This window comes from Haliotis rufescens, unplaced genomic scaffold (genome assembly GCF_023055435.1).
Source record: "Haliotis rufescens isolate VD_foot unplaced genomic scaffold, xgHalRufe1.0.p SCAF_1, whole genome shotgun sequence".
In the NCBI taxonomy this organism is placed as follows: Eukaryota; Metazoa; Mollusca; class Gastropoda; order Lepetellida; family Haliotidae; genus Haliotis; species Haliotis rufescens.
Genome location: NW_025963779.1, coordinates 18,339,885 through 18,366,532, shown reverse-complemented (window position 1 = coordinate 18,366,532; position 26,648 = coordinate 18,339,885). Strand labels below are relative to the sequence as shown.

Sequence of the window (26,648 nt, the reverse complement as noted above, 5' to 3'; positions counted from 1 at the left end):
TCTTGATTCGCACTGAGCTATCTTGATGCAGATTCAGTTTGTTTGTTTGTTTTTTAACGCCGCACTCAGCAATATTCCAGCTATATGATGGCGGTCTGCAAATAATCGAGTCTGAACCAGACAATCCAGTGATTGACATCATGAGCATCGATCCACGCAATTGGGATACGATGACATGCATCAACCAAGTCAACGAGTCTGACCACCCGATCCCGTTAGTCGCCACCTACAACAAGTATATGATTCAGTTGGTCTTAGAATAGTATATGCAACTCTTGCTCAGGCTCGCTGACTTGGTTGATGCATGTCATCGTATCCCAATTGCGTGGAGCGATGCTCATAATATCAGTCACTGGATTGTCTGGTCCAGACAGGATTATTTACAGACCGCCGTCATATAGCTGGAATATTGCTGAGTGCGGCGTTAAACAACAAACCAACCAACAACCAACCAACTGTTTGAGATTCAATAGCTCTTGATTCCGATTGAGCTGTTCTTGGTGTTGATTCGGATGGTTTTGGAAACGAATAAGCAACTCTTGGCAGAGATGCAACAGTTCTTAAAGGCATAATAATCGTGTGATGGTCCGGATAAAGCAGTTCATGAATTAAACTACGCATTTACTTTTCAATATACACCGTAAATATGCATGGCGTTAAGGCGTTTTAATTTCCAGTGACACATGAATCAAAATAGTCAACACTTTTCTACTTCAAATGGGTGCTTATGGATACTAAAGTGTATCCTTACACTGTTGTCAAGCAAGGCTGGAAGATGTCTTGCTTGACAACGGTACAAGGATCTTTACCGAAACATGTCTGCAATAATTACAGAAGTTGTCATCCATGTGTCTACCGTGTCATCCGTCAACGTCTAAGTAATGCCTATCAAACAATTTGTAACATAAAACTGTCACACCTGTATCTGATGGTTTGGATTCAGGATTGAATCCACGTGTTACAACCATATGTTACCAACAAAGGCCCAGGCAATGCTTAAAGTAAAACATTGTCTAAACCCCTTCTTTCTCCCAGCTTCATCACCCACTTGCATTCACAGCAGCATCTTCCTATAGGACACACTTGAACAATTAGTCACGACGAGGCATCTAAAATCTCACACTATATATAGCTTAAATGTCCTTGCCCGAATCGGGATGCTATTTTTTCCTAACCGCTTCACAAAAACCTGCCACTGTAAATCGGTTAATAGATAAGCTATTATTTGAGCATTATTGCACCCAGCACCTCTCGCCATATAACCCGATCTATAGAGGACGCGCGAGGCATGGTGTAGCTAGAGGTCTATGTTGTGACGTAGGGGAAGTAACTGATAATAGTGTGATACACTTCTCAATATAGACTCTTGGTGTTTCAGTCGTCAGCTGTAATAGGGGCATTGTCCTATGGCCCAAAGGCAATCAGATGTAGTTAATAGACCGACCTCAAAGGACACTTATTGTGCCTTAAATACACTGATATATGTGTTCATGGTGATGGCGCCCCAAACATCCGCAGTCATCATCAACGAGATGATACCGCGTTTCATCAACATAGCACGAGGTGAAGTGAGATGGGGTTTAACGTCGCGTTCAAGATAATAGCACTTATATAGCGACGTGCATGCACGTGTGTGTGAGAGTATGGCTCCTTTAACTAGTTTAGACTGATGCCGATCCATGGTGCTAGCACACTAAGATACCACGCAGCAGTTTAACACGAATAGCCCACTCGGACACGGTATACTGACTCCGAGCCGACCAGTCCTAGCCCCTTAATGACGAGCGCCAGGCAGGGTAACATCAAGTACCATCTTTTAACGCATGTTGGTATGACGCGGCCGGGGATCGAACCCCGGACCTTCCGCTCTCCATAGTCAAACATAGTACGAAGGACGCCAGGCTGATTCGTGGGGTGTCGTGGGCAGTCCAGATGAGCTGGAGACAATGTAAAACCCTCATTTTGTGACGATCTATGTTTAAATGCCTTTAGCTGCGACAATAGAATTCTATGGACGTGGGTTCGAATACCAGATTCGCACCAACTATGTTCCCGTTGATTTCACCGAAATTGTTACGCCTACGACCTGCGTTTTTTTTCCCTTTCCTCATTATGTAACTTAAATTCTGCCCTAAATTGAGAAAAAGACTAGCTCACTCAATCACTTACACAAAGCAACATGTTTCAAACAAATATGACCATATGACAAATGTATACGTTTGCCCGAAAATAACGAAACTGTTCTGGAAAACGTAATTATACACCGACACCACAACACGTTAACGCCAAGGTGTGCAACTCATACAGATATGGCGAACTTATTCTCGGATCTCAATCAGGCGTTACAATATGGCGTATCAATGTCAAGGTCAGCCATCATATTCATGCAATCTGGTTCTTTGCTCGACTCGTTATCAACACCGTCGGAGGAGCTGTTTTATTGATCAGAGGCCACACTAACGATGCTATCAGCGGGATAGAAGATGTACACATTACTGGTGAAACGTGCTTCATTATGCTACAAATAATTAAAATCTTGAAGCAATGTCAAAGAAGATACGTTATAGATACATGTAGTTATAAATCAAGTGTTTTGAAACACGTCTTATGCAGCTTATCCATACTGTACTGAAGATGTCTGTCTTGATAATTAGTGATGGCAATCTAAATCGCTGGATGGTGTTTCGTGACTAGCGCCATACGTTTCCTCATTCCCTAGCAGCAAGTATATTATACAGATTACCAAACAAGTCCCCGTGAGAAAACGTTTATCTTTGCAACTGGTGCATTTTAAACGTTAAACGTTTAAAAATCGCTTTCGCTCATAAGATACGTATTGCTATACACTCGTAATAAAAACGGTATCTGACGAACTAACCGAGTGTATTTCAAAACGAGGGGCACGGGTATCCCAGTCGTCTAAGGCGCCGCGATTCGCTGTGCAGAGTTGCGTCCCTTGGGTACGCCAGAAACCTATGAATCCCGGTTCGCCCCGATTATGTTTCTAGGTTTGTCAGCGCCATACCCGTGCTGTTGGGTTTCACCGAAGTGGTAAACGTCTAAGACCTGCATCACTTCGGGCTTTCCTCCCACATCAAGCTGACACGCCGCGATATAACTGGAATACTGTTAAAAGCGGCGTTAAACCCAACTCACGAAACATTTTGAAAAACACGAGTTGTAATAAAAACTGTATCTAACGGGGGCGACTGTAGTAATTTATTCATTATCCAGATTTCGAAGTTGAATAAAACTGTCGCTGGTATAAGGGTGGAGATTGAATACAATGCGGATGATTCGATCAAATGCAATAAAGTAAGCAGCTTTCTCGGGGATCGATTATTATAAAGATAAGATGCCATTATAAAAAATCGTTTTAATATTAGCTTAAACAAACATCACCAAGTTAGAAACATCTGCATTCAATGTAAAACTCAAGCTTCCTGGTATCAAACCCGGTTCAGTGTAGACAAGGGGAGCCCGACTTAATCAGACATGTCATGTTGGCAATGTGATTTCATACAGGTCAGCAGGTAGTTTATATGTTATGAACTTGACTAGAATATTACCGATAGGCAACACCAATAACGGCGAACCAGCAACGCCAATAACGATTAACCAGCAACACCAATAACGGTGAACCAGCAACGCCAATAACGATGAACCAGCAACACCAATAACGGTGAACCAGCAACGCCAATAACGATGAACCAGCAACGCCAATAACGATGAACCAGCAACGCCAATAACGATGAACCTGCAACACCAATAACGGTGAACCTGCAACACCAATAACGGTGAACCAGAAAAGCCAATAACGGCGAACCAGCAACACCAATAACGGTGAACCAGCAACATCAATAACGGTGAACCAGCAAGGCCAATAACGGTGAACCAGCAACATCAATAGCGTTGTACCAGCAACATCAATAACGGTGAACCAGCAACATAGCGTTGCATCAAAGATTCACGACACGGGATTCCGTGATTCCCCACATGGATACAATGTGTGATGCCCCTTTTCCGGTGTTGCTGAAATATTGCTAAAAGCGGCGTAAAACCATACTCACTCACTCACCTTTCGAATGATCAGCTGATGACCAAGTCCGTCCGTCCGCCTGTGATCTTATTGCACAATGTGTAATACAGCTGTTTGTTTATTAAACTTTGATGTCTTCAACGGAGGAGTAATAAACACATTAATGACATTCAGTAAACGAGGTGATAAGTATTACACTACATCAGATAATGAATTCTTTAAATGTCACAGGTATTTTCAAGTCAATGACAACACTTTCATGATGTTCCTTCTGTCTCTGGGTTATTGTAACCTGATCCGGACTAATTAGGCTCCCGAGAAACCGGGCATATCCAACTTCCTACTTACAACATACACCCGTGGGGAATATAGGTCTCCAGCAACCCCTGCTTGTCGTAAGAGGCGACTAAATGGATCGGGTGGTCAGGCTCGGTGACTCGGTTAATTATATGTCATCGTTTCCCAACTATGTGAATCGATACGCATGATGTCAATTACTGGATTGTCTATCCAGACTCGATAACTTGGAATTAAAGACAGCAGAATGGTTTTTTCTGGTAGTAAATGCGAAAATGCATATATTCTTTTCTTTGAATGTGACTTGTTAAATGAAGAAAGAATCGTTTTACTTAGAAATATAAGCAGTTGGTCGAAAATGCACCAACTGATCTTAATTTGATATTCAAAGAAAATGGGGATTTACCAGAACAAAATAACATAAAAAACAATAATGTACAGAGTTATATAGGAAATACGAAAATATATTTATGTAAACTATATTGTGTAAACTTACTGTTTATTTATCTTTCCTATTCTTTTCTATCCTCCTGTTCTGTTCATTGTACAAATTGTAAATCAGTTGTGTAAAGTATCTTGGAGAAAGTGCCCTAAATTGGAGAACATGTACCCAATTCCTTTCACTTTTTGTGAATAAAGTATGTTCAAACCAAACCAAACCAGACTCCATAACTTGCAAACCGTCGTCATATACTGTAAACTGGGGTTATAACGAACTCAGATGGACCACTAACTTTAGTTCGTTATAACCGTAGTTCGTTATAAACATATAAACATTATCTTTACAACAAATGGCCGGGACCAAAAATTAAGTTCGAAACATCCGTCAGTTTGTTATAAGCGTGTTCGTTATAAACGTATTTTCCTGTAGTTGGAATATTGATGAGAGCGGCATTAAACAACAAATCAATCAACCAATGATAATGGCATTGTCAATTTTATTTATCCAGGGTTTTCGTGAATGATCAAGTTTGGATTCATTTTTGAAACCAATGTTGGTTCCAAGTATCGGCAATGATGTGTTCATATAATTAAATAATCGTTAAAGACAGTGTCCCTGTACATTCCTGGCAGAATACACATGGACACTTTCCTCGAATATCTTCCCTCCGTTTATTTCGAAGTATGGATAACACAATATTTATATGATGGCTGCAAGGAAATCGCGTCAACTTCTCTCGACTGTATGTTACTAACAGGCTGTTGTTTCAGAGCCTCATTCAATTGTATGATAGCAATAGCATTTTACTCAACATCACGTGGGATCCAGATTCCATAGAAGAAGGAACACGTTTGTCTACAGAATTCCCAGAGACATATTAATCAAAGTCACTAAAGGAAATTGGGTGTTTAGTCACAGTGTTCGCCTTTTCATGCACTTCCTTTTTGATTTGATTTGGACACGGTGGCCGGGATCCCATTAGGATGATTTCAACTGATCATGTATATCTATTAGCAGATAATAGCTTCCCTTATCCATAAGCTTGAAGTGTATCACGTTCCATAATTGATACAGAACTTGTCTGGCAGCAGTGAATTGGGAGAAATCCATATATGAGACTAGATGTATTTATATGCTGACAAACACTATTTCGCAACTTTCAGGTCATTGGTCGACTAATAACCAGTAAGAAAGAACCAGACCATTATGCAGCAAGAACTTGTTAACATATACCCCAATTCCAATCATTCCGGGGTAGAATAGGTCTTCAGCAACCCATACTTGCCGTAAAAGGCGACTACGCTTGTCGTAAAAGGCGACTAACGGGATCGGGTGGTCAGGCTTGCTGACTTGGTTGATGCATGTCATCGATCCCAATTGCGTGGATCGATGCTCATGATATCAATCACTGGATTGTCTGGTCCAGACTCGATTATTTTACAGACCGCCGTCATATAGCTGGAATATTGCTGAGTGCGGCGTTAAACAACAAACCAACCAACCCAATTCCAATCCAACGCTATCCCACACCACACACACACCATAAATATAATTATTGAAATAAGTTCAAGAAATGACAATAAGGTAAAACAAAAGAATATATAACGTTAAAGTAGTAAGTAAATAGCGGTACATTATTCATTAGAATTAGACGAAATAAAACTAGAAACATCTTCCATAACGTAATCGCGAACACCTGGTGTCATCATTGATTTCAGTGATCCATTCACATAATTATCACCCCTATTTTGCCCTTTTACGCCCAATGAAATCTGTTTCGGCGTATATCAGTGTGGTAATGGTCTGACGCTAACGTTGTACTTTCAAAAGTGAAGGTGGCAGAAGTTCAGACAGTGTCATCTTGAGACAATCGTCATACCACGCACCACCCGCGACTAACGGGATCGGGTGGTCAGGCTCGCTGACTTAGTTGATGCATGTCATCGTATCCCAATTGCGTGGGTCGACGCTCATGATGTCAATCACTGGATTGTCTGTTCCAGACTCGATTATTTACAGACCGCCGTCATATGGCTGGAATATTGCATAGTGCGGCGTTAAACAACAAACAAAACAATATTATTATTCAGATTTTGTACTGCCATGCAGTGAGTTTATGTAGGTTTGAGCAGTAGTCGGTGATATAGCTAGAATATAGCTGAGTGCGGCGTTAAACAACAAACAAACAAACATACCACGCACCATTGAGGATGCTACAACAATGCGCGGAGTGTTCAGTCGTCAGACCGATGTGAATGAGGTTCCTGAACCTTCTTGAAACAAACTTTCACCAATCCCCCTCGAGAGCGTCTTGCATGAAGCAGGGGTTTGCTCTGCCAAAGTTAACTTCTGAGCCTCTGGACTCTGACTACGTGACAAACCTGATGTCCTTGGAGCTCCGAAGGAACTAGGCTGTTAATCTGATTTTGAAGTCTGTGTAATCATATTATTCACCACAGAAGTGGTGACGACAACACGACTGTCTCCGGACTACCTTGCTGAGTTGTACGTCTGATAGCTGAGATTGCCCAGACACCGGCTATAGGTGTAGGTGCCGAAAGCTGACAATGGAGTTTTCACAATTCCTGACTCAGTTCCTAAACAAGGGACCGCAAGTTTCATTTAGTAGTCAAATGCATGTCGTGTATAAATCTGACGCCTGGCAGGTTGACATTTTCGATACAGGGATGCTAGGAGCGATGCCAGAACCGCAACAATAGACAGAAATATGTTGTGTGAACGTTGTTGGCAAATTATTACGGAATGGATTGGACAGCGTGCCAAGTACTTATAGTATAGCGAGAATCTGAATACCATACCCGGTTCCCTAGTTCGTGGCACACTTTCCAAGTTGGTTTGGTTGGTTTGTTGTTTAACGCCGCCCTCAGCAATATTCCAGCTATATGACGGCGGTCTGTACATAATCGAGTCTGGACCAGACAATCCAGTGGTTGACATCATGAGCTTCGATCCACGCAATTGGGATCGATGACATGCATCAACCAAGCCAGCGAGCCTGACCACCCGATCCCGTTAGTCGCCTTTTACGACAAGCAGAGTCACCTTTTACGGCAAGCATGGGTAGCTGAAGACCTTTTACCCCGGAATCTTCACGGGTCTTGGATCATGGCCACCGTCATGTCAACCAGGGATGTACGCTGGGGGTGTAGATGTGAAACTGATTTGCAACGGATATGACTGAACGAAACACCTGAAAATCTGTCCATGACAATTCTTCCTGTGGGACGTCGTGTAGCGTACGGAACAATTCGTATGCAGGGGTCTCTTGGTGTTTGGTCAATTAAGCAATCATCAGCGAGAGCTGTCGGAGACGAGTTGTGTGTCAGTCGACCCATTCGTTGCCAGTTGCTATCTCATGGGCATAAACTAGCGTGTTTAGCAGATTTTCAATCCCCAAAGTGACGGTAATATCACCTCGTGGCGAACAATTCATTCGATAGATGAGCGTCCCTTTGTGTGGAATGTAACTGACAATGAACACAAGACTTAAGGCAAGGGAACAGTGGACGGATTTAGCACAGGGTCCTTCGTCCCTAAGGCCGGTCTATCATCGCTTCACTTTACCACCACTGCCCTCTAAGTGAAGTGTCTACATTTCTGAAGATGGTAATATGATCAACGCAATGCGGTTTGGTGAAATGGAGAAATTCTTGGAATGGTCGCCAGATGATCGTCATCAAACACTTACTGGCGATGTTTACTTGTAATGAGAAATTTTGAGAGTCAAAGGATCAATCTGATCTAGGATATTATTTATAATGGAAGTAGTACGAACTAAGTTAAAGATTTTGAGGCGTCGGTGTCCTAGGGGTGTTTTACTCGTATTTCTGCCCAAAGTCCAAGCAAACGGGAATTGACAAGTGCAACGAAGGTACATTCACGAATCAATGGGACGTTGTAAGCAGGCCTTGCGAAGCAAATGAGCGCCCTGTCCTGATGTAGACATCCGTCGTGCGTGAAGGTCAAGGTCACGGCACAGAGTGCCCTAGGGAACGAGACATCGACAATCCAGGAAATCGTTCTCTCTCAAGTAATTTGAAGATGACGACATTCTCAAAGTATCGAGGCTAAATTGGCGGTTGTACCCTTGGGCCACCAGGGATAGAATAGTATTCTTATTTCTAGCAAGGTGTTGGAAATGCCATTGGCACACTTGGTACCCATGAGCGAGAGAGTATTTGGTCAATCAGAAAATATTTTATCCTAGTCAGCACATTCCTTGGTTTCTGGGGATAGCCTCGAACGAATAATCAGATCTGGTGTATGTAAACCAATCAGTGATAGGCATCGATCTTTTACGTCGAAGATTCTGGTTATAACTGGTCTTCAGCATCCCATGCTTGTCGTAAGAGGCGACTAACGGGATCGGGTTGTCAGGTTCGATAACATGGTTGATGCATGTCATCGTATCCCCATTGTGGAGATCGATGCTCGTGGTATCAATCACTGGATTGTCTGGTCCAGACTTGGTTATGTACAGACAACCTGCATATAACAAACAAGCAAACAAACAAACCACGTCGGTTTGACGGTACACCAGACAGGCAGCACCCCAGATGGGTCAGTGTCAAGTCGTTGTACGTCGATCAATAAGTGCAATAATCTTGAACATAACATTAAGCCCCTTTATACTCACCCACGCAAGACCTTGTTATGCTCAGCTAATGTCATGGCCATTCGCTGCCATTTTCATGTATTTATTTAATATTCTGTATTGGAATCGTCATGAGTACATGATGTTGTTGTTGATGATGATGATGATGATGATAGTTGTAGTACTAGTAGTACTAGTAGTAGTAGTAGTAGTAGTATGATGATGATGCTCCTGATTATGTTTAATCATTCGTATTATTACGAAAAATAAATTCGAGAAAATCGTTTCCATATTCATCCAAAAGCAGAGTGAAATGCTTCCGGCTATATGATTTGCATGTGTTTATAACTTACTATCAAATAGAGATGATACCACGTGTTCGCGAAAATATGAGCGTATCCTGGCCCACCGGTGTTACCCGTCACAAACACATGCAAAGGCAAGTCAGTTGTTCCCTTGAAAAATACCCACAAGAACATAATATGGAAGTCCAAAGTCAAAATAGGAAATTGCATCATTTTTGTCAGCGATGTCCTCCCCATGTCTACCATAAAACGTTTGGAAAGCCCTACTGAATTCGTGAATGTTGTAATCTTAATCAAACACTACTGAATTCGTGAATGTTGTAATCTTAATCAAACAACTTCTGAGGAAGAGTCGCTCTTTGAAATCTTGGTAGAAAGAGCATGCGCGATTGCACCTCAAAAGATGTGAAGACCATTAGTACCATACTTTTGTCACAATCAACGAAATGAGGCATCTTCTCGACCATCATTTCCGAAAAAAAGTAGACGATTCCGGTGTGGAGTCGGTTTGTCCTTCTCCCTTCCCCGGCGTATACATACACATGTCACTACCATCGCTACAGGGTTGTTTTTAGAACCAAATTGTTCTCCAGACACAAGTCACATTACTTTCAGTACAATATAGCCCTCGTTTTAACTCCATTATTACGCTTCACGTCACTCCAATTAGACCAACTTTTTATTTTTCGTTTTTCTTGTACTTTTAGGATATACTTTCCGAAGAGCTTAGTGTTCCAGTGCGATTTCTTTGAAATTAAGACCAGCCTGTTTTCCTTGCTGGAACTTGTTTTCCTATAATTCATGTATATACTTTCTGTACTTTAGTTCTCGGGTTCAGCCTGCGACGGAACAGCCTCTTACAATACACGTTTCTGTACGACGTTCTACCTGTTGGAGGGGCGGTAGGGTAGCCTAGTGGTTAAAGCGTTCGCTCGTCACGCCGAAGACCCGTGTTCGATTCCCGACATGGTTACAAAGTGTTTAAGCCAATTTCTGGTGTCCCCCGCCGTGATATTGCTGGAATATTGCTAAAAGCGGCGTAAACCCATACTCACTCACTCACTCACTCACTACCCGTTGGACCACAGAAACCCTATGTACCCACATCATCAAACTGCTTATTTCATCTGGGTAGTGATGTAAGCACACATATTTAAACAATGAAGAAAACATAACATTTGTGTGTGTCTTTGTCTGTTGTTTAACGCTGCACTCAGCAATAATAACCGCATCTGCATATAAACATTTGTAATAATGGATTATCAATATCATGCGTATGTCGAAAACTGCTCGAGGAACCAGTCGTAACACGTATTCTGTAAGTATTCTTGTATCGGGCGCAGGAACAACAACCTTTGGGTTAAGTCATTCGTGAAAGACTTGCATATGTTGAGAAGTATTTTGTTCTAAACACAATTTACTGGGAATGACATAAACTGTTCCATCTACTTCAATGGCGTCGATAGTTACCCACGACATTGACCCAATCTGGGTAGGTAAGAATGGGTTCGCTTCTCAGGGATTTCAGTGAGTGAGTGAGTGAGTGAGTTGGATGTAACGCCGTTTTGAAAAGTTATTGCAGCATGTCAGCTTAATGTGGAAGGAAAGCCCGAAGTGATGCAGGTCTCAGACGTTTACCACTTCGGTGAAACACGATGACGGGTATACAGCTGTCAAACCTAGAAGGGGGCATGGGTGGCGCCGCGACTCGCTGTGCAGAGTTGCGTCCCTTGGGCACGCCAGAAACCTATAATAGTGGGTTCGAGTCCCGGTTCGCCCCGATTATGTTTCTAGGTTTGTCAGCACCATACCCGTGCTCGTGGGTTTCACCGAAGTGGTACACGTCTGAGACCTGCATCACTTCGGGCTTTCCTCCCACATTAAGCTGACACGCCGTGATATAACTGGAATACTGTTAAAAGCGGCGTTAAACCCAATTCACTCACTCACTCACTCAAGCCTAGAATCAAATTGGGGCGAACCGGGATTCGAAGAAGCCATGATCACTGGTTTCCTGCTCAATGCTGCATCAGCGGCCCCAAACAATCCAGTGATTGAGATCATGAGTATCGATCCACGCAGTTGGAATACGATGACAAGCATCAACCAAGTCAGCGAGCCTGACCCCCCGATCCCGTTAGTCGCCTTTTATGGCAAGCATGGGTTGCTGAAGACCTATTCTACCCCGGATCTTTACGGGTCTCTCATGTTCTTAAACAAATGATGAAATGGAAGCTTATACATTGATTTGGTCTTGGATAAACAGGTTTGAAACTGGCATGTTGCTGAATAATTATTTTCAGCTTTAGGCCATAATTTTAAACTTTTTAAACTTAGAACATATAGATTCCGTTTGATCCAAAACATTACATAACATTGCATCGTTATAAGGCTAAAGCATAGCTTTCCCGTGTACTGTTCCCTGCATAGATACGTCAAATGTATTACGTATTTTTCATCTCTTTAATTATTCCACATTGAGTGAGGATGTATGTTTGGGATAGGAGGCATGAGAATGGCCTTGACCGAGTTGGTTAACACAGGTACGACTTGCTCCATGACGTCGCACTCTGGGCCAGACAATCCAGTGATCATGAGCATCAGTCTACGCAATTAGTATACGATGACAAGCATCAACAAGTAAGCGAGCCTAACCGCCCGATCCCGTTAGTCGATGTCTTACAACAAACATGGGTTGCTGAACACCAATTCAAACCCGGATCTTCACGGGGATTTACGATGGGAGGTCTATAGTGGGCATTTACATTTCCCATCCATGTTTATGACGTTTCACACTCCGACAGTTAATAAAAACACCAGACAAGATCCGATGCTCTAAAAGGTTTGCTTTGCACGCAAGGAAAGGGCAAGATCTGTTCGCACGGGTAAGTGAAATTTTCATAGGGCATTTCTCTGCTGACGGCTGTTAGCTAAAAGCAGAGCGAATCTCGCAACTTCAAAAGCCAATGGGCTGATCGCGTGTCGCGAGCTATTCATTAACACTAAAATGTACATTTCTTTACAGAGCGCGTCGCGCACATTACGTCCTCGGTGGCGCGTGCATTCTGATAATACCAGCTCTACAGGATTCAAAAACAGGTCACAAGGGAGTTAGAAGCGCAGATAAATAGGTCTAGCTTTGCTTTGGGATTTGTTATAACGGTGCTGAAACAGAGGTCAAGATTATGCGTCGGGGAGGAGGAAACACCGGAGAAGGATGTAAAGGTGTTAGAAATGTAAAGGTGTTAGAGGAGGGTGGAGGATGGAGGATGGGGAGAGTGAGGGGTGGGGGGTGGGGAGAGTGAGGGGTGGGTGGTTGAGTGGGTGTATACTTGGTCCTTGGATGATTAAGGCGTCATCGGATGATGAAGAATGAAAGTGTATCTATTGGGGTTAGTGAGTTAGGTTTAGGGCCGCTTTGAATAGCATTTCAGTTATAAGAGGGTGTCGTTAAGACGCAGTGGCTAAATGCGAGGTTAGGGAAGAGGGCGGTATGTCAGAAGAGAAGGGGCAGTGTTTGGTGAGGACATGACTAAAGTTTAGAATTGTCTGCTACTTAGTAAATCGGGGCTGGGGTGGGGGGTGGGGGTGGGGGTGACGGACGATGGGCTGATAGAGGAGGTGCAACAATTCGAGGGTGAGTGTATGCGAACGGAAAAAGGTGATTGTGCGCTTAAATATTCACTGGAAATTGAACATTTGTAGAAATAGTGAAAATATGGACTTAATTAAGATTGGTTTCCTCATACAATGTACATTACTAACCACGTGTCAACATACTGCTGCTTCTTCTCCACCACCATGAACATCTAGTCCCCACCCACCCCCAGCCCCATCCCCAACACCACCTCCTCCTCCGCTACCCCGAACCTCTACCCTCCCTCTTCTTTTACCCCCCCCCCCCCCCCCCCCCCCCCCCCCCCCCCCCCCCCACCTTTACCATCACCACCACCTCTCCATGTACCCGACACCAACTATCATGCCATGCTCCTTCTCCAACCATCCCTAACCTGTATCGTCCAAGGAGCGGTCGGGTAGCCCAGTGGTTAAGGCGTTCGGTCGTCACGCCGAAGACCCGGATTCGATTCCCGACATGGGTACAATATGTGAAGCCCATTTCTGGTGTCCCCCGTCGTGATATTGATGGAATATTGCTAAAAGCGGCGTAAAACAATAATCACTGTATCCTCCAGCCCCGCGACACCCCCTGAGTGGTTTCTCATCCAGCACCTCCTCCACCAGAACCGTGAAGATCCTGGGTAGAATAGGTCTTCAGCAAACAATGTTTTGCCGTAAGAGGCGACAATGCTTGTCGTAAGAGGCAACTGACGGGATCGGGTGGTCAGGCTCGCTGACTTGATTGATGTATGTCATCGTATCCTGATTGCGTGGATCAATACTCATAATGTCAATAACTGGATTGTCTGGTCCTGACTCGAATCATTACAGACCGCCGTCATATAGCTGGAATAGTGCGGCGTTAAACAAAAAAACAAAGAAGGAAACAAACGTACCTCCTCCACCATCCCCAGGCTCTATCCTCCCTCCATCCGACATTTCCTCTTTCGCTCCACCAATCCTGCAACATTTAGATTCATCACACCCTTATCCACCCCCAATCCACCCTTCTCCGCCCCAACCTCTCCGTCGTATGCACCATCCGATCGACCCCCACCCGCTCCACAAACATCACCCCAGCCCTCTCAAACGCCCTACTCCATTCCGCGTACCCCCCCCCCCCCCCCCCCCCCCACACACACACACACACATACGAACACTCATTTCCAGCCCTCATTAATTCTTATTGTTGATCGTTGTATGGATTGATAATTCTTGCTGCAATTGTACTAATCATTGAAAGCTCAACTAATAATGACCTGGACTTAACACAAGCCACTAATGATGACTAGTTATTAGCCACCCCCTCGATGTAACGCAGGTTACGTATTCCTCCCTGTAACGTGTCAGCTGGGACACGAATCAAGAAAACGTCAAGTTAATACAGTGATTCAAACCGATTCAACACGATACCTTGACGTTGTCAACGTCACTGAAAGCAATGTCTCACCAAAACTACACATTCGAGGGTACGCATTCATTAATGATGTTAATATTGTAACTAAAATACATTGACTGGGTATTGATATGGTAATGACCAAATCTTGGGGACATTTGCAGATAAATGTGTTTCTTAATAATACTATTCATTTGTATTAGGTACGAAATTTCATATTTCGATTTACCATGACAGTCTATACGAATGTATGCATTATGTATTGATGCGTGAAGGTTTGAACATAATTCAACACGTCACTAGTTGACTTGGATATTATATGTAATAGGTTTGTTTGGTTTGTTTGTTGTTTAACGCTGCACTCAGCAATATTCCAGCTATATGACGGCGGTCTGTAAACAATCGAGTTTGGACCAGACAATCCAGTGATTAATATCATGAGCATCGATCCACGCAACACGCAACATGCCTCAACCAAGTCAGCGAGTCTGACCACCCGATCCCGTTAGTCGCCTTTTACGACAAGCATAGTCACCTTTTACAGCAAGCATGGGTTACTGAAGACCTATTCTATCCCGGAATCTTCACGGGTCTTATATGCAATAATTCCCATTTATGTCGCGGGGTGTTTTTCTATTTCATGATAAAAAGTAATTGCAATATACTTGCAATTATGTTTCTGTTTTGATGAATGCTATGGACATATTGACGGGAAATGTATTACCAGTAAAAGACATTACACAGTAAACTATCATTATCCAGCATTACGGTGACGGAAGCTGGTGTCCCCCTTAACAACAATGACTCGGGGCAGTTACGTGTACTACCGAGTCGATCTACCACTACCACAATGCGACTTTCAAGCGATTCGTGTGAAATGTCGAAATGTGATCGCACTCTTGTGATCACACATGTTGTTTTTATTTGGTTAAATGTTTTAAATTTTCTCTTTTTTACCTTTATAGATTCCTTTCGAACAACATGGTGATTGTGTTACGTATTATATTTTCAACTGGGAAGGTCGTATTACTCAAATACGGGCTGCATTCGTGAAACTAACTTATACGAACGAACTGCTATGAATAGAAACGGTTACGATATACACATGACTTAAGATATTCAGTATTTAACTATGATCCGGTGAATAGTCATTTGGGTTTCGGTAATCCATCAGATGGCACTACAACATTATCGACTAGTATGCACTGTTGATTGTTGTCCCCGCCGCCAATAACAGGTCAATAATTTACGTAATAGAACCTTAAGAAGTATGAAGTACTCATATTGCAGGAATGTTTGTACTAATTGCATCGACAAACTGACATGAAGGCTTTAGTGGTAGAACAGGTCCACAACCGGCTCGAAGACTTGTCCATGCATTTCATCGTATCTCTTTTGAGTAGATCGATGCTCATGATGTCCATCACTGGATTTTCTGGTCCAGACTTGATTACTTACATTCCGCCTCTGAGTACGGCGTTAAAAACAAAACAAAACGTACCGACTAAAATTACCGTTATTCGGAGCATGATATATCCATTATATTACAATCAATGCTCAGTCCGCCAGAAACTGGTTTGCGTGTCGAAAGTAGGATTATATCAATTATGTTATCAAGATATGGATCGGATATCACCGACTACTGCTCAAACCTACATTAACTCACTGCATGGCAGTACCAAATCTAAATAATAATATTGTTTTGTTTGTTTGTTGTTTAACGCCGCACTCAATATTCCAGCTATATGACGGCGGTCTGTAATTAATCGAGTCTGGACCAGACAATCCAGTGATTGACATCATGAGCATCGATCCACGCAATTGGGATCGATGTCATGCATCAACCAAGTCAGCGAGCGAGCGATCCCGTTAGTCGCCTCTTACGACAAGCATAGTCGCCTTTTAAGGCAAGCATGGGTTGCTGAAGACCTATTCTACCCCGGATCTTCACGGGTCTAAATAATAATAAGAATAGTATAGAAATAATAAACAGCATTACATATTATTCAACAAAGGGAACCACGTTGTGTCAGTGTTTCAGTAAATATAACATTACCTGCAATGTTGTTTTTTTCAATTCCCGGAAATTCTGTGTAAGTTATGTGCTTTAACGATTTAAAAAAACCCGGTACAGCACATCAAACAATCGCGAGTGCAGTTTAAATGCCCCTCTCAACAATAATATAGATACATTGCAGTGACCACATCGTATTCCCCTGAAGACCGTCTTACTCTTTCACTTTGCGGAATGTGAGGTGTTTTCCGATAATGTTGTTACAGGGTCTTGAGGGAAAATGGGCAACGCTATAAAATAAATTTCGTCCTTATACCACGGTTTTATCAAGCGCCAGATCAAAGGCGAACGGCGATTGTGACGTCATTAAACACTCGGCTCTACACTCTGGAATTGTGTCTCCAGCTAGCACGTTGGCCCGCTCTGCTTGTTTCGTGTGAACACTGTGAATGATGCATTTAACAAATGACGTCTGTCTGAACGGTAATTTTGTTAAATTGCAGCAAAGTGTTTTTCAACGTTTAACCAATGCAAGAGCGTTCTAGGCTAAGCTATCAGAATAACTTTATTTGCTTTCAGACCATTTGCAGTAACATAGGAAGAACACTACGTGGTTCAATTGTGCGATAACGGTAGCAAGGAGAAAACACATAAATATAATTATGTGTGTTATAAAGAAACGAGTGTCAGATATTTTGTATTTTGCGAGCTTTCGTAAAATCAGTGTGACACACATGCGAGGGAAATGATTTCTTTATTACCCATTTGTTCTGAATCGTTTTGAGTCGTCTAAGAAAACCACAATTGTCCAATGACGTCAACAATCTTCAGCTATGACGTTGTTTATAGTTTGACGTCATTCCCCCCTTACGTCACAATAACGTTTGAATGACGTCAACAATGCCGTCCGGATGACGGAAACAATACACTGTTGTCGCGTGACGTGATATGACCCTAGGGCACATATGCTTTTTATTAACCCCGATATGTTTGCCCTCGTAGGTAATAGATAGAGAACACTACACTCATTCTCGTTAGATACTATTTAAAAAAACAACCCCAAAACGAGTGGACTTTCTCCCTTATGTGACCGAGCGAAAGTTCGCGAGATTCGTAAGAATGGTATGAGTGTAGTATTTTATTTTTTACCCACGTTAAATATATATTTAAGTGTAAATACATAAGAACTTTCGTTCGTTGACAGACCAAAGTGAAACCGGTTGCAAAATCTGGTTGAGCATGAATATTGATATATGCCCAAATATGGGCATTGTTGACATTTCTATGCATATGCATTAACAACATGCTCTTCCTGTTGTGTTTGCAAACATAACAGCACCGACGCTCAAGATCCTTTTTGAAGAATTTCTTCCGCTTATGGTAATTCAAGCATATTGTTGTTAGTACGCAGGACACCTATAAGAACATTTTAAAAGTCACATTAACGCCGCACATTATTGGACCAACGGTCGCTCGCTCGCATTGGCAGGGACCCGGCTGTGCAATCAAAATGGTTCGGTTTTCTTGATCTATCAGCAGAATTTATATCCTGTCCGTACTATTTTGGAAGAGGGAAATCAGAGTGTTTGCCAAAGACATTCATGCTAACTGTACGACCGTATACTGAAACTCAACAAACTCAAGTCTGCTTGCATGTCAGTGACAGCTTCGAACGAGGGGCAAGGTCACCACCGGGATAAGGAAAGACAACCGTGATCTACTCACAGCGCTTGACGCTAGCTATAGAGATAGGGAATGTTATTGTTCACATTTGGGGTGTTTTGGGTCACATAATCAGAAGTCAGGCACACTTTTACGGAGTTTTCGAATGATTTGTATCGGAAACGTTCACTTTTAGTGATCTGGTCGTGCAGTCGTGTATGTTCATTCATGAACAAACACCCCCGGAAGCAATGTCACAAAATACGCTTCGAATGGCGACACTGATGGCACAACCGGAACATCGAACCTAGATATCTGTCCAGATAGTTTGAATTGACTTCATTTCACCACTCTTAACCTTTTACCTTAACTCAAATTGAAAGTCGCGAAAGTGGTCGGGTGCGTCACGCTCATTGTGACCCTCGATCCATCGGTAGACATTGCATATGGGTATGGCTCGATTATATAATGTCTGCAGTAGCTCTATGCATACCTAATTATAGAATGCAAAGCAATTTAATGCGAGTGACGCTCTTGATTGGTTTAATGAAGTGTGTGTAAATGTCTCTCGTCTTGTAGAGATTCCTATAGTTGTGACTTGTAGTTGAGAAAACGAATGACGTCTCGCGACTTTTTTATGAATGAAAACGGTAGTTCCGGTGTGACAGAGGTCACGGTTATCCAATCAAAACGAATAAAACGAGGACAACCTTGTACGACACACGTGTGACGTACGGATTTAGTATCTTACCACCTGTATCTTCACCCACGAGGGTAATAAATAGCGGATATTCCGTGTATCGAGGGAAATATCATGTTTCTCTCATCGAGTGACGGGGGAAAGGAATATTTTCACTATATCTCCTTTCAGCCGTAACGAGAACATCCTATTTATTATTTACGTTTTGTGTGGTTGTCTACTGTATTTTTTTTCATTACAAATGTAAAACCTTGAAACGCAGGGACGTTTCACCACCCTTTGTAATTGCGACTTAAAAGGCAGTTCCGAGTTTGCAAAATATTAAAAATATAAACCAAAGTAATAAAAATATTTGAGGTCACTAAAATTCTTTATCATACATTTGGATGTGATTATATACAAAATAAACTTCAAAAAAGTATTCCTGAAACCTAAGAGAGCACTGTTGGAAGCGAAGGAATACACGCTGGTCAAGTAACAAAAATGGCGCTTTGCAAAGCGCACAGTTTCAATTAACGAGTTGAATGAGAAATTTACAGTTTATAAGAAAACATTTTCAAGAGAACAACAAACAGACAGACGTGACTCCATAAATGACCATCTGCCATTATTTTGCCATGTCAATGTGGAACTAACGTAAAACGGAAGTCAACAGTTCCTGTACGGTCCAGGCACCTACGATAAAGGGAGACAATTTGCGGGGATATCACTTTTCTCAACTTCAGAAAACTCACTCTTTCACACTGAAGTATACTTATTTGTTTGTTTGTTGTTTTACGCCGCACTCAGCAATATTCAAGCTATATGACGGCGGTCTGTAAATAATCGAGTCTGGACCAGACAATCCAGTGATTGACATCATGAGCATCGATCTACGCAAATGGGATACAATGACATGCATCATCCAAGTCAGTGAGTCTGACCACCCGATCCCGTTAGTCGCCACTTACGATAAGCTCAGTCGCCTTTTGCGGCAAGCATTGGTTGCTGAAGACCTATTCTACCCCGGATCTTCACGGGGTGCGGCAAGCATGGGATGCTGAAGACCTATTCTACCCCGGCACTGGGCCACCATGCAGCTTTCTTTGGTTGCAGGAATAATAATTTTGCCTCCGTTTAAATAAAATATTGTTCGCTGGACGCTAAAAAAAATGTCTTGACCAAAAAATGTTGTGATTTATATTTAATTGTTCAGCTTCGCCATCCTGTTGTTGCTTGTTGTGTTCACTTTCAAATTAGTCAAACATTCCTGTAAATTTGACTTGCATTTCTCTGCAGTTGGGGGGGGGGGGGGGGGGGGCACGGGTGGCCGAGTCGTCTAAGGCGCCGCGATTCGCTGTGCAGAGTTGCGTCCCTTGGGCACGCCAGAAACCTATGATTGTGGGTTCGAATCCCGGTTCGCCCCAATTATGTTTCTAGGTTTGTCAGCACCATACCCGTGCTCGTGGGTTTCACCGAAGTGGTAAACGTCTGAGACCTGCATCACTTCGGGCTTTCCTCCCACATTAAGCTGACACGCCGTGATATAACTGGATAATGTTAAAAGCGGCGTTAAACCCAACTCACTCACTCACTCACTCTCTGCAGTTGTGTGACGTAATAATGACAGCTCTCTGTTTCAAACATGTCCGCGTGCGACGAGATACTTGGCCTCAATGGATTCTTGCGTGTTGAAGTGTAGGAGATTCGGAGTGTATGATCAACATTAAATAGTGTTATCCCACTAAAAGTCACTATTGTCAAAGCGTGGATAAACAGAGGCAGTTGAAATACAGATAATAACTGACCCTGTCGCTCACACACAGCCTAGAGATTACATGTAGCCAAGGTTCCTAAATGGCAGTGGTTGAAAAAACTGAACGCATGATGGCCAAAAAATACATCTAAATTTGAAACGTAAATCAAATCTGTCGGCTATAGTTATGTGACAGTGAAAGAAACCTGCAACAGATTTGTAGCACGGAGTCGGCGTTGAACAATTAGCCTGTCGAAGTCCACTGCAGTGACGAGGTTAAGACTGCCATATTACCGCTTCCCTCTCTTGTTGTCGGTACACTGTTAATCCCTCCGATCATAGCGCCACGCGGCGAAATTATGGCGTCATAAACTATGGAGGCACTATTGGATATTAGTCTTTAGAGGACCTTTAAACATCAATACTGGTTGAAGTTTTGTTTCTTTGCCAGGGCGTTTGCCAACTGGTTCACAATCAGAGCCTACAAAGTGTACGAAATACATCGTGATTAAACAGGAAGTTGGTCAGATATTATAGCATATGTGTTTCTCCGTCGTAATTAAAATGGTTTGGTTATTGTAAGCAAAGCCCGTGGCAACTTAACTCAAGTTAAACTGTTTCAGTCAAACAATGTAAACCCGGCAATTATATTTGGGATGGTTTTGGTATGTCGCAGAGAAGGGGGATGATCATTGATATTATTGTTTGTTTGTTTGTTTGCTGTTTAACGCCGCACTCAGCAATATTCCAGCTATATGACGGCGGTCTGTAAATAATCGAGCCTGGACCAGACAATCCAGTGATTGGCATCATGAGCATCGATCCACGTAATTGGGGTACGATGACATGCATTAACCAAGTCAGCCAGTCTGACCACCCGATCCCGTTAGTCGCCTCTTACGACAAGCATAGTCACCTCCTACAGTAAGCATGGGTTGCTGAAGATCAATTCTACCCCGGATCTTCACGGGAAATAGCGCATTATGGATGCTCGTTGACCGGTATGAGCTATCACACCTCACCCTTTTCATACATACAATGTTTATTTCCCAGAGAAAATGTAAAAGAAATGCGATTTATAAACATACTAGTCACTGTTTTATATAGCTTATTAGGGAGAGCCGCTTAAGGCGCAGCTGTAAACAGATGTTGAAGGGATACCAAGGCCGTAGTTAACTTTTTTTTACATTGGGGGGCAAATATTTGTACAAGTAACACTTGCCCCCAACTTGATTCAAATAAAACTGTTTTCTATAAAAAATCCAGGGTGGCATCTGCGTGCGTCTGATATATGATTATATCGAGTTGTATGGTTATTTCATCCTTCGGGAATTAATATATGGATGCCGCTAAGGTAATAATACAAAGCGGGTTTCAGTCCTTTACCACTGCAAGTAACAGTGATTTCTCTTTACCATGCTAGGGCCTCACACAGCCCCATTACCTCATTGTAAAACCACGACTTTTGGTCTGTGTGATACATGGGTTATATGTAACCTTTGCCCGAAATTTGTGTGTGCTGTTTAGCTTTGCTCACGATGGTAAATTAACCACGACGGCGAAGATAATTCACAGCACACGGAACAGCAATATGAAGATCCTGTTATACGTACCTTTGATGGAGGAACATCGAGACGGCGGTAGCCGAGACCGCAGCTCTCCCGTCATATGTGTACAGGTAATCCTGCATCAGGGATCTGGAAGTACACCATATACTGTTCAACCTTCTCTGTGTCAGAAAGAAGTTCCGTTGCATTCGGTGCATCGCGATATGTCAATACAAATCTATACATGTGTGTAAAGTTTCATGTTTCACGGGGAGTTACATTTTACATCCCGCCAGCATGTGTCAAGGGGCGTTACCATGTCGCATCCCGCCAGCATGTGTCAAGGGGCGTTACCATGTCACATCCCGCTAGCATGTGTCAAGGGGCGTTACCATGTCGCATCCCGCCAGCATGTGTCAAGGGGCGTTACCATGTCGCATCCCGCCAGCATGTGTCAAGGGGCGTTACCATGTCACATTCCGACAGCATGTGTCAAGGGGCGTTACCATGTCGCATCCCGCCAGCATGTGTCAAGGGGCGTTACCATGTCACATCCCGCTAGCATGTGTCAAGGGGCGTTACCATGTCACATTCCGACAGCATGTGTCAAGGGGCGTTACCATGTCGCATCCCGCCAGCATGTGTCAAGGGGCGTTACCATGTCACATCCCGCTAGCATGTGTCAAGTGGCGTTACAATGTCACATTCCGACAGCATGTGTCAAGGGGCGTTACCATGTCGCATCCCGCCAGCATGTGTCAAGGGGCGTTACCATGTCACATCCCGCTAGCATGTGTCAAGTGGCGTTACCATGTCACATTCCGACAGCATGTGTCAAGGGGCGTTACCATGTCGCATCCCGCCAGCATGTGTCAAGGGGCGTTACCATGTCGCATCCCGACAGCATGTGTCAAGGGCGTTACCATGTCATATCCCGCTAGCATGTGTCAAGGGGCGTTACCATGTCACATTCCGACAGCATGTGTCAAGGGGCGTTACCATGTCACATCCCGCTAGCATGTGTCAAGGGGCGTTACCATGTCGCATCCCGCCAGCATGTGTCAAGGGGACTTACCATGTCACATCCCGCCAGCGTGTGTCAAGGGGACTTACCATGTCGCATCCCGCCAGCATGTTTCACGGGGAGTTACCATGTCACATCCCGCCAGCATGTAACAAGGGGCGTTACCATGTCGCATCCCGCCAGCATGTGTCAAGGGGACTTACCATGTCACATCCCGCCAGCATGTGTCAAGGGGAGTTACATTTCACATCCCGCCAGCATGTGTCAAGGGCAGTTACATTTCACATCCCGCCCGCATGTTTCACGTTTCAAGGGCAGTTACATTTCACATCCCGCCCGCATGTGTCAAAGGCAGTTACCATGTCACATCCCGCCAGCATGTTTCATGTTTCATGGGGAGGAAAAACGTCACATCCCACCAGCATGTTTCATGTTTCAAGGGGAGTTACATTTCACATCCCCCCAGTATGTTTCAAGGGGAGTTACCATGTCGCATCCCGCCAGCATGTGTCAAGGGGCGTTACCATGTCACATCCCGCTAGCATGTGTCAAGTGGCGTAACCATGTCACATTCCGACAGCATGTGTCAAGGGGCGTTACCATGTCGCATCCCGCCAGCATGTGTCAAGGGGCGTTACCATGTCACATCCCGCTAGCATGTGTCAAGTGGCGTTACCATGTCACATTCCGACAGCATGTGTCAAGGGGCGTTACCATGTCGCATCCCGCCAGCATGTGTCAAGGGGCGTTACCATGTCGCATCCCGCCAGCATGTGTCAAGGGGCGTTACCATGTCACATCCCGCTAGCATGTGTCAAGGGGCGTTACCATGTCACATTCCGACAGCATGTGTCAAGGGGCGTTACCATGTCACATCCCGCTAGCATGTGTCAAGGGGCGTTACAATGTCGCATCCCGCCAGCATGTGTCAAGGGGACTTACCATGTCACATCCCGCCAGCGTGTGTCAAGGGGACTTACCATGTCGCATCCCGCCAGCATGTTTCACGGGGAGTTACCATGTCACATCCCGCCAGCATGTAACAAGGGGCGTTACCATGTCGCATCCCGCCAGCATGTGTCAAGGGGACTTACCATGTCACATCCCGCCAGCATGTGTCAAGGGGAGTTACATTTCACATCCCGCCAGCATGTGTCAAGGGCAGTTACATTTCACATCCCGCCCGCATGTTTCACGTTTCAAGGGCAGTTACATTTCACATCCCGCCCGCATGTGTCAAAGGCAGTTACCATGTCACATCCCGCCAGCATGTTTCATGTTTCACGGGGAGGAAAAACGTCACATCCCACCAGCATGTTTCATGTTTCAAGGGGAGTTACATTTCACATCCCCCCAGTATGTTTCAAGGGGAGTTACCATGTCACATCCCGCCAGCATGTTTCATGTTTCACGGGGAGTTAAATTTCACATCCCGCAAGCATGTGTCGAGGGGAGTTACCACGTCACATCCCGCCATCATTTTTCGTGTTTAACGGGGAGTTACCATGTCACATCCCGCCAGCATGTGCCAAGGGGAGTTAAGATGTGACCTCCCGCTAGCATGTTTCACGGGGAGTTACATTTCACATCCCGCCAGCATGTTTCATGTTTCAAGAGGAGTTACATTTCACATCCCGCCAGCATGTTTCATGTTTCACGAGGAGTTACATTTCACATCCCGCCAGCATGTTTCATGTTTCACGAGGAGTTACATTTCACATCCCGCGAAAATGTTTCATGTTTAACGGGGAGTTACCATGTCACATCCCGCCAGCATGTTTCACGGGGAGTTACCACGTCACATCCCGCCAGCATGTTTTACGGGGAGTAACCATGTCACATCCCGCCAGCATGTTTCACGGGGAGTTACCATGTCACATCCCGCCAGCATGTTTCATGTTTCACGGGGAGTTACCATGTCACATCCCGCCAGCATGTTTCACGGGGAATTACCATGTCACATCCCGCCAGCATGTTTCACGGGGAGTTACCATGTCACATCTCGCCAGCATATTTCACGGGGAGTTACCATGTCACATCCCGCCAGCAAGTTTCAGTTTCTAAGTTTTCCTGTCGCTTCCTCTTTCGGTGACTTGTTGATTTTCATATTTACAGTATTTTCCTTGTACAAAACGTTGTTATCGCCTATTGTCCAATACTATCAACTACACATTTAACACTGACGAGCGTTCTGGGTGGCTATAGGAGCTACCAGGAAGTACAAATACAATGAGTTTTATTTAAACTGTTCCGACTCTTTACGATGAATGGGTCTCACGAGAGATTTGACTGCATATCTTTACAAAATCTACGCATAATATGCATTTTTCTATCAACCCATATTAAGACTACCTGGCAAAAGAAAGTATATACCCATGTTCGATGGTGGCACATACATGAGTTATATGGTTATTCGATGGTGATGGTTTTGATTTGGATCCATAGTTTCGAGTGCTTCGTAACGTCCACTTTTCAATATGTATGCTTTGTTTGTTTGTTTTGTTTGTTTAACGCCGCACTCAGCAATATTCCAGCTATATGACGGCGGTCTGTAAAATAATCGAGTCTGGACCAGACAATCCAGTGATTGACATCATGAGCATCGATCCACGCAATTGGGATCGATGACATGTATCAACCAAGTCAGCGAGCCTGACCACCCGATCCCGTTAGTCGCCTTTTACGACAAGCATAGTCGCCTTTTACAGCAAGCATGGGTTGCTAAAAACCTATTCTACCCCTGATCTTCACGGGTCCTGCTGATGAGATCCACACTTAAACTATTGTGGTAACTCGATGAAACATATTTCTATAATGCTCGTTAGTTTCCGTTGTTATAGAAACGCATATCTGAATAGAATAATTATTTGATCTCTGGTATAAATATAGCTCACCATAACATCCGTTTATGTCGTGCAAACTCGGATTTAACCATTTCACATCATATCGTACAGCACTAATGGACATAACGCATGAGACACAAACCTTGTAACGTATTTGGCATCTTAATATATCGCAATTACTGAAAAAAGGAAATCTATGGCTATTTTTCAAAGTAATAAATAAATATACCGACCTCGTACACCTACACTAGTTTCATCAGATTCGTGATTGTGTGCAAGAGCTCCCGTACTGTTCAGAAGGACCGCTGAAAATATCTGATGAAAAAATCAACGTTTCAATCAGAGCAGAGACGTTTCCGCAAAGCTACATATTCGCTGTTATTGACTCTGTGACGTCATCACTCACCATTT

General features: G+C 43.6%; 1 protein-coding gene across 1 annotated transcript in view; it reads left to right on the top strand.

Annotated features, from left to right (window-relative positions):
* LOC124150117 (high affinity cAMP-specific and IBMX-insensitive 3',5'-cyclic phosphodiesterase 8B-like) overlaps positions 1 to 26,648 on the top strand; it is a 263,092-nt gene that overhangs the window by 105,474 nt on the left and 130,970 nt on the right. The gene's annotated exons all lie outside the window — the stretch shown is intronic.